This window comes from Maniola hyperantus, chromosome 15, assembly GCF_902806685.2.
Source record: "Maniola hyperantus chromosome 15, iAphHyp1.2, whole genome shotgun sequence".
NCBI lineage: Eukaryota > Metazoa > Arthropoda > Insecta > Lepidoptera > Nymphalidae > Maniola > Maniola hyperantus.
The window spans coordinates 4,938,796-4,950,985 of NC_048550.1; the positions used below are offsets into that span (position 1 = coordinate 4,938,796).

The 12,190-nt window shown below is 35.2% G+C and overlaps 1 protein-coding gene and 1 long non-coding RNA gene across 3 annotated transcripts in view; both read left to right on the plus strand.

Moving 5' to 3' along the window:
- The window catches only part of LOC117988653 (matrix metalloproteinase-2-like), a 260,902-nt gene that overhangs the window by 62,019 nt on the left and 186,693 nt on the right, over window positions 1-12,190 (plus strand). The gene's annotated exons all lie outside the window — the stretch shown is intronic.
- Window positions 2,815-5,114, plus strand: LOC138403315 (uncharacterized). The gene is made up of 3 exons (XR_011237598.1): window positions 2,815-3,649; window positions 4,131-4,281; window positions 4,379-5,114. It is a non-coding gene; the product is annotated as an uncharacterized lncRNA (long non-coding RNA).

Genomic DNA, 12,190 nt, shown 5'->3' on the forward strand with positions numbered 1-12,190 from the left:
TTGACGGACACGTAACCTTTAAATATGGCGCTAACGAACGTAAGTAAAGAAAAAGCGTTGATTCAGCATCTATTAGCGCTAACGTTCGTTAAAATGTTACGTTTACGTTAACCAGTGCTGGCGCCATTGGTGATCGTCAAATCAGTTCGTAACTTCATACTTCTTACAAACGGAATATTTTATTTACAAATTATAATGGAATCAATTTAATTCAAAGCTTTTAATGGTAGTTTTTTTGAAGATGAAAGAGAATTTGTAAGAAAGAAAAAGTGTTTAAAATGCGAAGTAGCAATATTAATAACTATGTATATAATTTAATATACTTAAAATGAAATAAAAAAAGGATACGGAGAAGTAAGTTAATTTTTAGGGTCAGTTTCGCAACCAAAATAACAATGACGAACAGTTTTTTGTACAATGAAGCAACGCACTTAAATTAACAGATGTTAAAGTTCGTCTACGTCTGTTAAATTTTAACGAACGTATCTTACGAAGACCAATGGTTTGAAACAACCGGCCCTTAATCTCGTTAATTAAATTTATATCTGTCCAGGCATAGTAAAGAAAGACGATTTTTCCTCTACGTATTATATTGTTTAAATCAATTATTATTCTATTTCTTCGTAGGTCTATACGGTCAATGTTATTGCACACGATTAGATTAAGCTTTATTAAATTAAGTTTCTACAATTGTCCTTTCAATATCAATCTAAATAATAAAAATCATGCATCTCTCAAGCACGTCTACATGAAATGTACATGAATATCAAATCTCATACAGACCTGATATCGGCAAAAAAAAAAATTAAAAAGCAGACGTCGCAATATTACCGATAACCTAATTAATAAGCTAAGCAGATTCCTAGTTCCATGCCCAATATGGAAGCAAGATATCAAAAGATTAAAAAGAAAAAAGTATGTCTAGAGTTCTATACTTGCAACTTTTTTCATAGACAATGATTTTGTGAATTCTACGATACGTGTACGATACTAATCAAATCTAAGACTGGCGACGACTTACTAGTACCTATAGAGATTCGGAGTGCAACATCCGACGAGACTGAAGAGTAGGTTCACTGACTGATGGTTGTTTGCACCCGGCCACGTGGTCTCAAGTGCCAAGAATTTCGTCACACTGTTACGTGAGCCGATTCATACGTGAACTTCTCAGTACGTACATATTACGTACAAATAAAAGATACAGTAAAAAGCTCTTTAAGTTCTCCAAACATAAACTGGTGTGAACTTTACTTATTCTCAAATGTTATTGCCGAAAAAAGTAATGCCGATTTTAAAATCAATAGCCAAACACGGTTAAGTTTGTGAAGTTAATGTATGTAAAGTATTAACGTATTTGAATGAAATTTAGCAAAAAGATAGACCATGCCGTAGGTTTACACATATAATATGTAAGTTTTATTCCGGGATAACATTGGCTTTCTATGGTATTTATAAGAAAACTAAATCCACGCGGACATAGTGTCAGGCACCTCTTTATCTAGACGACTCCTTGAATATGAATATTTTCCATCATCTCGTTAAAAGACATAAATACATCATATACAATCAATCAAATGCAAGTAACGCGATGTCCAGGTGCTAACTTGTTTATAAAAGACCAACCAACCAACCCAATTCATGTTCGCTACAGAAATTTCGGCACCCTGTAATTGAAAGTACCTAATGGTTAAACAAAACGTTATAAGATCAATGCGCGTTACTACCTACTGAGTTAATGGACAGGTTGAAAGGATTCTGTCCTATCCATTTAATCTATGGCATCGTAAAAACCCTGTAGGCACGCCTCTGGGATGTCATTTCCCTCGGTTCTACGGCCATATTTGGTTTGTTCCTGCTAAAGTAAAAAGGTCTGTAGCCAGTTAAGTCCACAGAATAGCTTTTAAACCTGACTGTATTTTTAGATTCAGCGAGCAAGTCGGGTCATTAAATACTAGTTAATGACCAGCTTATTTACTGAACCAAGAGTTGAAAGCATGGCTTGCTTTTGAAGGAAATGTTTGATCAGATTTGGGTAAATCGCTACTATTTATATTTAGCACTAGATGATGCCAGCGACTACCGCGTGGATTTAGGATTTTAAAAATCCCTTGGGTTGGAAACTATTTGTTTTTCCGAGGTAAAAAGTGGTCTATGTCTCTTTAGAGGTCTTTAAAGTTAAACTACATCTATCTATGCGTAAAATTACTTGGATCCGTTGATCTGTTGCTGCGTGGTTGAGAAAAAAGGCGTGAAAAATGGCATATAATCCCGCACGAACCGTTTATTTTCCATTATAAAAAGTAGTCTATGTAGCTCTCCTAGTTTTTAAGTATACCCATGCAAAAATCACGTCGACCAACTAACAAACAAACTTTTACATTTGTAATAATATTATATGTAGTGATTTACTTATTAGTTATTATATTATATACGTTCCTGTGTTATTCGTTATAGTAACGCTAATGAGATACCAAAATCACTGGTAATATACCTAGATCATTAGAAGGAAAACTGTTTCCTTAACATACGGCCTAAACGTTTGAAGATCCTTTTGACTCTCACATAGGTTGGAAAGTAGCCAGGTATGCCGGAATAGAATATTAACCAGATTGCGTTTTGGCACATCAACATTTCAGTTTCCTATTCAGATTTTAGATACCGAGATTCGCATGGTTTCTTTTATGGCATGGTTTGTATTGATATGATAATTTGTTTTTGATGAATGCTACTAAAAATATAGCCTGTGAAAATTGGATAATATAGGTAATGAAACGTTTGATCAACCTCATATCCATACTAATATTATAAACACTGAAAAAAAGAATCAACCAAACTAGTTTTGTTGCTTAAATTTTAAACAAACTTTAGTCGTTAATAAATAAACTTTGACTATTTATTACATAACTAGTTTAGTGTGTGTTCTCAAAGGCAGTTGGGTTAATGTAGTAGGTTAATAAGTTACAAAACGTTTGGTTACTAGTAACTGAAACAACGTAAACAAATTAGTTTTTCTATAGCAACAAAACCGATGTCTAATACATAACATAACTATTTGCTTATTATTTATTTAATATTTGATCATATTTTACAAAACGTGTACATTTAGTGAATTACCAAACTTTTGTAGACATTAAAAAACTTAATAAATTTGATAATAACATGTTACTTTATTTATTATCTACAAAGGTTTTACAGGTGATACCCTATTTATTTTACTGATAACAAACGTACTAAATGCTGTATTAATATAGTCAAACTTTAATTACAAATAATCTAACAATTTCAAAAATAACAATCAAACTTTCTTTGATATTTTAGCCTGTACGTTGTCCTGTTTCAATTTTATTCAGTGATCAGTGAGTGTGTTTATTTGGAGTCAGCAAAAGGAGTGCCTCGTAATTAGTGTTTACACTATTGTTTCTACGGTGCGGTACGGTTTCTACAACAGGTGCCTAATGGTTTTCGTAAAAAAGTTGTACCGTACAGCGCCTGGCCGAATATTTAAGAACATGAGCGACTTCGCGGAGGCGGCAGTGTCTGACGAAGGCACAAAGCTGGCTGAGCCTGACAATATCAATCTTCTATGATATTATCATAGAAGATTATTTAAAGTCGTGGGGCCTCGAGATGTACATTCCGAAATTTAAAGGTATGTACGCTGGTAGTAAGTATATTCAAAGTAGGTAATAGGTAGTTGTATGGTGGTTGCATCATGCTTTTTTCTGCCCATACAAAAATTTAACTTAAAATAGTCCCGTCGTCGTGGGCTGCCCCTTTATCGACACCCTGATCCTGATTGTTGGAATATCTAGATCTAGACCTTCAAAGTAGGTGCATAAATCATAGTAGGGTATAATAAAGGACGGTTTATAAACTGTCTGTGTGCCCAATTTCATCGAAATTTTAGTGTACCTAGGCGTGATAGTGGAATGTGGAACTAATAAATATCCATACTTTCGCATTTTTAATACAAGTGATATTATATTTGTCCCGCCCGTTTTAAATGGTTTGATATGTACAGTGTTGCGTGTTTTTTATGTAGGTACTTAGTGGTATGTAGGTATGTAGGTACTTAGTGTGTATCAGCATTTAATCATTATTTCTGAATTATGTTTACAATTATATTCTAGAACATGGCATTGACTTTGAAACATTGTTAATGTTGGCCGAGGACAACAAAGGAACTGATACCTATGATTGGACACAGCGAAACTGATAAAACAACTATCCACAGTTAAAAATATGCTAACAGATGCTTTTCCGTCAGACCAGCAAAGTGATGTAAGTACAATCTTCTTAGCATGTGCGAGTGTAGATTTAGCTCTCTGGTGTAGTCGTCCTTCTCTAAATAAATTAATTCTTTGTTTAATTTTTTCAGTGTCCTGTCCTGTGGATGAAAATATAGAAAAAGCAACTACAACAAAACCATACTTCAGATGATTTGGAGCTCCAGAAACAGAACAGATACAGAATGTGTATGTATAAATAAGTTTTGCAGGTAGGTAGTTTCTTTAGTAAGGTTGAATTTTTATTTGTTTAATGCCAATTTAATGAAAACATATTTAATGAATAATGCATAATATTATATAATTGCTGTCAAATTACAAGTGAAGATACCTTCCTACTTAAAAAAGCTTGTGTAATTTCATTTATGATGATTAAAAATATTTTTGTTAATGATAGAGTTATTTTTGAATGTATACAAATGACATCATAATATTATTAAATTTTTGTATACTTGTTTTTATGACTGTAACTCAAATAACTGATTAATAATTAAGGTAAAATGCTATTTCGAAGCTATGTTATAAATAATACTGAAGCGGGTCTAACCATCCTCCAGGATAAAAAATAGATATTTCATACAAGAAGCCACTGCTCATTGGAAAACGTATGAAACAGCCCTTTTTAATTCTGGAAAATCGTCTCATAGTAAAAGCTATGTTTATGTTTCATCTGTAAGTTTTATAGGTTTGTATTTTTAATTTTGATATTGAGATTGTCAATTTTGATTAAGTATACTCGTACCTACCTATGTATGTGAGACGAAAAATAAATAAGTAGAAAGTAATGTATAATTTTATTTCAAATCAGTAACTTTAGCCAATATTAATTAACCAAACTGTGTAGTTATAACTTATTACTAATAAGTAACAAACCTAGTAGAGTAATGGTACGGTTCATGAAATCTAGCTTGTAATAGTATCTTTATTCTTATTTTTTTGTAACAGATGTAAGTAGTTTGTTGCTGAAATGTAAATGTACCGATGGGTTTGTTGGTTTTTGAACAAACAGACACAATATTGGTATAGGTTTACATTTTAGCTTGCAAATTACATCTACTGCAAAAAAATAAGTATGTAAATACTATAAGCTAGATTTCATTAACCATAATACCATTACTCAACTAGGTTTCTTATTTATAACTGAACAGTTCCCTACCATTACTCAACTAATTTAGTTACATATTACTAAACAGTTTGGTAACTACTAACACACCAAGATATCTTAATAACAATCACACTGTTCACATATCAGTAACAATAAAAAATAGTAATCCGTTGACAAAGTGTTTTATAACCAAATGCACACCATTAGGCTACCAGTAGGTAAACACTTTGTTAAATTGATACATAACATTTAACATATTAACAACATATCGACTTGTTAATAACAAACGCACAGTAAAGGTACCAGTAGGGCGCAGGTTGCTTAAAAGATACAAAATCGAAAAGTACTTAACAAGAAGATGGAGTGTTATGCGTTCATAAACTGGTTGCTTAAAAACAGTAAAACCGTTCAATTAACTTCAACAAAATAACTTTAGCGACTAGTACCTCAACTCAAATAGCAAAAGTCAGTTTTGTAGCTAGTAAAACATAGTTTGCAAGTCACTTTTTTTGTGTAAACAGTAACCAAAGTTTTTGTAACTGTATACAAAACATTTCTTTCAGTGAATGCGAAAGTGTGTCTATCTGTTACCTCTAATTAGTTCGAGTATATTGTATCGACTCACATCCATACTAATCAATGCAACGGTGTGTTTGTTTTGCCTGACAAAACTGATTTTGATGTGCCTATATAGAGATAGCTTGCATCACGGGCAAGGCATAGGCTACTTTTTATGCCTGAAATTCAAAGAGTTCTCATGGGATTATTAAAAATATAAATCCACGTCGATGAAGTTATAGGTATCACTATTTGTAGTCTCTACTCGTAGAAAATAAAGTCACGGAACCCAATATAGCAAGTGCTGCACTATAAGGAGTACTTACCTACTGGTTTTGTTTTATGTATCTATCCAATGTTTCAAAATTAAACTTTTACCTGCAAAATATTTTAAAGTTCGTCATGAGACCACTGAGACGTTTTAGTTTATCCTATTCGTTTATTTTATACGGCAAATAGTAAAAGATAAAACGCAAAAACTCATAGAGGATATAACGAAGCATGATTTGGAAGCCGACCCTAGGGAAATTAAGCCTACCGGGTACCTAAATAAATGGGAATATTTGAAACTTTCTTTAAAAATATTGCCCTATTACTTACTATTGCAAAACTAAAAACGCTCAGGTTTTTTTCCTCGTAGTATCAAGGTATTTTTTGTGCACTGCGATTTCAGTGTCAGTGTGCATGATGTCATGCATACTTTACGGTGTATGGCTTCCAGTTGACTAGACGTCGCTTCAAGTTCACCACAAACTTGACGGTAAACTTGTATGGCCAGCGTAATGAATTCCCAAGTTGATCCTGTCGGAAATCGAACCCTAGACCTCCCACTTATAAGACTATAGCGCTCACTATTCGCCAATTTGAATGGATCAGATATAATATCGGTGATGGAGTATACGCTATCACAGCCTAATTTGAATTGAGGTCTCATGGGAAATTACGTTGGTTACAAAATTGTATTAAAATTTTGTGGATTACATTAAAATCTGCGAGTCATATTTTAATACTTTAATGCAACATCAAATAGATGCGGTTTTATGTGCAGTAACTTTCAAACTATGCAGTCCAATTTTGAGCATACAACATAACTGACTACTCACAAAGTTTGCATGCTAAGTAATTGGTTACAGAAATAAGGCTGCCGCCGCTTGGTATTTTTACTATGTTCTTTATAGTGCAATAAATCTTGAAAAAAACCGGAAGTGACTGAAGCATTTTATAAAGGACTAGCTTATGCCCGCGTCTTCGTCCGTATGGACTACACAAATTTTAAGCCCCTATTTTACGCCCTTAGTGGTTGAATTTTCAAAAATCGTTTCTTAGCGGATGTCTGCACCATAATAGCTATCTGCATGGCAAATTTCAGCCCGATTCGTCCAGTAGTTTTTTTTGAAGTTGGTTCCACAGTTTACATGTGCGTGGAAAGAAGGAGAAGTTTAGAGCTGTGCGTTGATAGATCGGTCAGTCCATCAGTCAGTCAGCTATTTAGATAAAGAATTTATCCATACCAATTAACAATATCATACTGCGTCACTACAACCCTTTGGTGGGTCCGCCTACTTCACAGTCTCCTTCCATTTATCGCGACTACTGCACGATAGGACTTCACATAAAATATGTGCGTTCGCAATTTGTTTGCCGTGCATTTATATTTTCGCCATCGCGACCCGTCCGCCATTTGCCGTACCTAATTTGATCGACACGTCGCGCATAATTTCACCAAGCACTGTGAGATTGCAAGGTGAGACTGGAGACAAATATGGGAACAGATAGCTCACGTCTTGCCACTCGTGCGAATATTATGTAAATGCATCTTTATATGTACAAGGAACTATGATTTATGAAGCATGGCATACTTCATACGACGGGCAAGAGCGCTTCTCAATGTAACGCCCGTCCTTTAGTTTTTTTACGAGTATTAAGTATGTACAACTTGTATAGTTAAGCTGTTTTAGAAAGGCTGCCGTCATCACCTGTTAGGCATTGTTTTCTACTTTTAAAATTAGGTAACCTGAGTAAAGTGTAGGACTTTTTCTCTCAGCGCAACATATGATATGACCACTTAAGAAATAAACAGTAGACGCACAAAGCATTTAAGACGTTGCGTGCCACAGACATTTGAGATGTGATCCAGGAGTTAATTCATTAAATGGTAGCGTAATTCCATACTTCGCAACATAAATACTTAACTGTTGGACGCAATTCTTTGTTTAAGAATCAGCATAGACACTCGACGGATGTAACATTTAAGACAATTGCATCTAAACGTGATACGTATCTAATAAAAGATTATGGTTCCTGAAGACAATGAAAGTCTAAGTACCTATAACTAATAGTATCATTCTGCTACTAGCAATGACTAGTAGCAGAATGATAAATGGATATATAATTGATTTCCTAAAATTAAGTTACTCGAGTATGTAAAGATGTATGTGCATGATGACAGATTATACGAAGCAATAAAAAATGAATTTTCCTCTACAGCTATGTCTGTAGTCTATACAATTACACCATGTCGGGAGTTGACTAGTCTCGTTTGCCATAAGCGTCATAACAAGAACCGCAGCTGGCGACGTTGATTCATTTTTTGCCGTCATTCGCATAGAATAATACAAAATAGGAAAATAACGATGAAGCCGTAAAGCGTAATTTCAAAGGTTAAATCACGTTTACTGCATTTTTCTATAACAAGCTGATCCACCCTGGCTTAGCTCGAGTGGGATTTTTGAAAACAGTTAATTTGTGGGCTGTTCAAAGAAAAATCCTTCCAACCCCAATGCACTTATGCATTCGGGTGAACCAGCTTTCAAAACACTTAAAAAATGTATCTTGCGGGAGGTAGCACGAAAATCTTCCCGCGAGACGTCCATTGTTGCAAACCAAAGTGTGACATATTTCCTTTTTAATAAATATTTAAAAAAGAACTACACATAGGTGGCCAATGATTTTCAGCAAAGAGTATTGAAGTTAGAACAGATTGTACAACAATCAGACTGTGAAATACAGACTGAAAAACAGATTGTATTTATTCAGTAGCTAACAATTTCCGGAACAATCTAGGTACATAGCTCAACGAATTAGGAAATGGCAGTGGGCAGGCCGTCTCCTCAGAACCGATAGCTGCTGGGGCTGACGTGTTTTGGAGTAGAAACCGGATACCAGCAAGTGCAGCCCTGGACTGAGTAAAAATAAAAATCCAGGATGTCACAGCGTATAAAGGTAGTCTACAACAGCTGTTATGAACACTTCTTTAGCGTAACATACCTGCTAATAAGTTTGTGATATCAAATTGAGTTTGATATACCTAGAGATAATACAAATTTAACGATAGTATTAAAAATAGGCAAGCATGCTCCAACTAAGACCGCGTCATTACTTTCCACAAGGCATGATTGCTTCAACCGCATGCCTTCTCTTACATACTTTGTTTTTTAATCTACTTATTAGTCTATACTTCCATACTAATATTATAAATACGAAAGTGTGTCTGTCTGTCTGCTAGCTTTTCACGGCTCAACAGCTTAACCGATTTAGATGAAATTTGGTACAGAGTTAGGTAACATCCCGGGGAAGAATATAGGTATCTGTGTTACTTATTTATACGCAATTTTGTACAGAGGTAGCTTGAGGTAGCTGGGGACGCAAGCTACCCCTTGCAATTTTTATCCCGGAAAATCAAAGAATTCCCACGGGATTTTGAAAACCCATAATAAAGGCGGACGAAGTCGCGGGCAACATCTCCTTATTATATAATTATGAAAAGAAGGTCGCTGCCACGACAAGTTACTTCTCTACCGACAAAAGCCGTACCGCCAAACGTGTTCGAAGCTCGTATAAGAAGTCAATTAGAGGCATATGAAATGGCAGTTGTATGGATTTCGTCTATACAACTGCCATTCTAGGTTTGCATTCAAAACGGACTTCAAATATTTTCAATCATAGATAGGTACCTATATCTATATTTTCCCCAATATCTTCTTTGTATTAAAGTGCGGCACGTACAAAACGTAATTTTACACGTGGTCACAAAATAGAAATGAGATAGATATAATCAATTTACCTTCATAAAAATTATCATATAAAAGAAAAGAATTTTAGTCTGGAACTTGAAAAAGACTTCTAACAAATATGTTGCTACCTAACTTTATTTCCAAACAAGATAGGTTTAGTCCGCAACAGGTCAAGATGGCAATCGGGGAGGGAACGCCTCGCACAAACTTCTGGAGGGATCGGGCTGAGGCATGCAGATAGCTCTTATGACGAAGACAATACATGCGCTAAAAATGATTTTTGAAAATTCAATCCCTAAAGGAGTAAAACAGGGGTTTGAAATTTGTTTAGTCCACGCAGACGAAGACGCGGGCATAAGCTAGTCTTTTATAAAATGCTTCAGTCACTTCCGGTTTTTTTCAAGATTTATTCGACAAAGAAATAAATACCTTAATCCTCGGTGGTTGGCACCTTTAGGAAACGTTGAGTGTAATAAATCAATGTGTCTACCAAACTCTTTTATCAATGACCGGCGTTCCGAACTGGACTACATTAAATAAATTAAGTTATAAAGTGTTAAATTTTATATCTGGAGTTGTAAAGTTTACGACATTGCTCGATAAGACTGCATTAAAATAAAGTAATGGTAACCAAACGGCACCTATAAAATGCTAGCAAATGGCGAGCTTTGTCACTTTATTAACAGCGAGAGAAACAGGAAACAACGAATTAATATTTAACCCTGACGAGAAATGTAGGGTGTGTTTGACGTACTATAGCCGTAAAATATGTGGAAATCTTTTTATTTTCTACTAGATGATACCCGCGAATACACCCGTGTGGATCATGCTTAAAAATCTTTAGGGAACTCTTTTATTTTCCGGGATAAAAGTAGCATATGTCTTTTTATCAAATGTCATCCAAAACCGGTAAAGAGTCCCGTGAGAACTTTCCCCGGATAACAAGTACTTAGCCTATGTTTGTCTCTGGGAGTTGGGATGCAAGTATCTTTGTACTTTCATCAAAATCGGTTAAACTTATGGGGCGTGAAAAGGTAACAAACAGACAGACAAACACACTTTCTGATTCATAGTATTAGTACGGATTTCTTGTAACGTTTTTTGAAAAGTTATACCGAACGTAAACATCAGTGCAGTTATGAGCTTTTATGAATTCCCAGTTCCCACTCAAGAATTTTCTTGCCTGAATTCACATTAATAAAAAATCACGAATGAAGTCAAAATCTCACAATCCCCGTAGAAAACCTGATTCAATATTTAAAATAACCCAGCGTTAAAGCAAACTTTTGCCATGAAAAGGCAATATTAGTGTTTACACAGAGGCAATAACCAAAACTTAGTGCCTCGGCTCCGTTCTTAAGGCCATGTCATAGCGTTCGAGCTTCGAGCAAGCCTTTTCACCTTGGCTTGAAACTCTATGAGAGCTTCCAAGATTTTCAACTTAAATTGTAAATTTTACGGGATCTCTGCAATTTCATTTTTACTAGCGAAAATTTAAGTCTGAGATAAGTAGAGACTGAATTTTCGCTTGTGATTTCTTTATGATACTTATTCCAGCAACGTCTTGGAATTATAGGTATGGTGTACCCAGGCTACACATCTGCAAAGATTTTAATTTCGTTTATTTTCTATTTTATTTTGTGTTTGGTGAAAATATTTAAGATAGAGTCGAATAGTAATAAGAATTTAGATTTGATTTTAAAAATTGGCTGTTTTTGTAAATAAAAATAAACTTCCATTTTTTCCTATTTCGTTGCCAATAAGTTTATGTATTCATCGTGTCTAGAATTTACTTGGCGTACACTTGAATCTCTTAAATAATACTTACTTTATGCCTGACTAGGTTTCACGCCCTAGTTTCACAAGTCTGGTTTTAAATATTATATTAATAGATTAGACTATCTTCTTCTTCTTCTTCGCTCTGGGCTGGTTTCCGCACTTAAACGTTTCCGTCTGTTGTGCGTGCATTGCCCCTCCCCGCCGAAGTCTTCACTCCAGCCATCCAAGCTCGCTCCAGAAGCCAAATAGACCGCCCAGGTTGCCGAGAGCTTCATGGAGTGAGGTCGGGGATCCTAAATGGCGCTCGCGTTGATCTGCTACGCCCGTGCACTCCAGGAGTACGTGCGTCGGTGTTTCATCGACCTCCATGCAGGCCCTGCACAGAGGACTGTCGGTGACACCTATAACGAAAAGGTGTTTGTTTAGTGGGCTATGCCCTGTTATGAGTC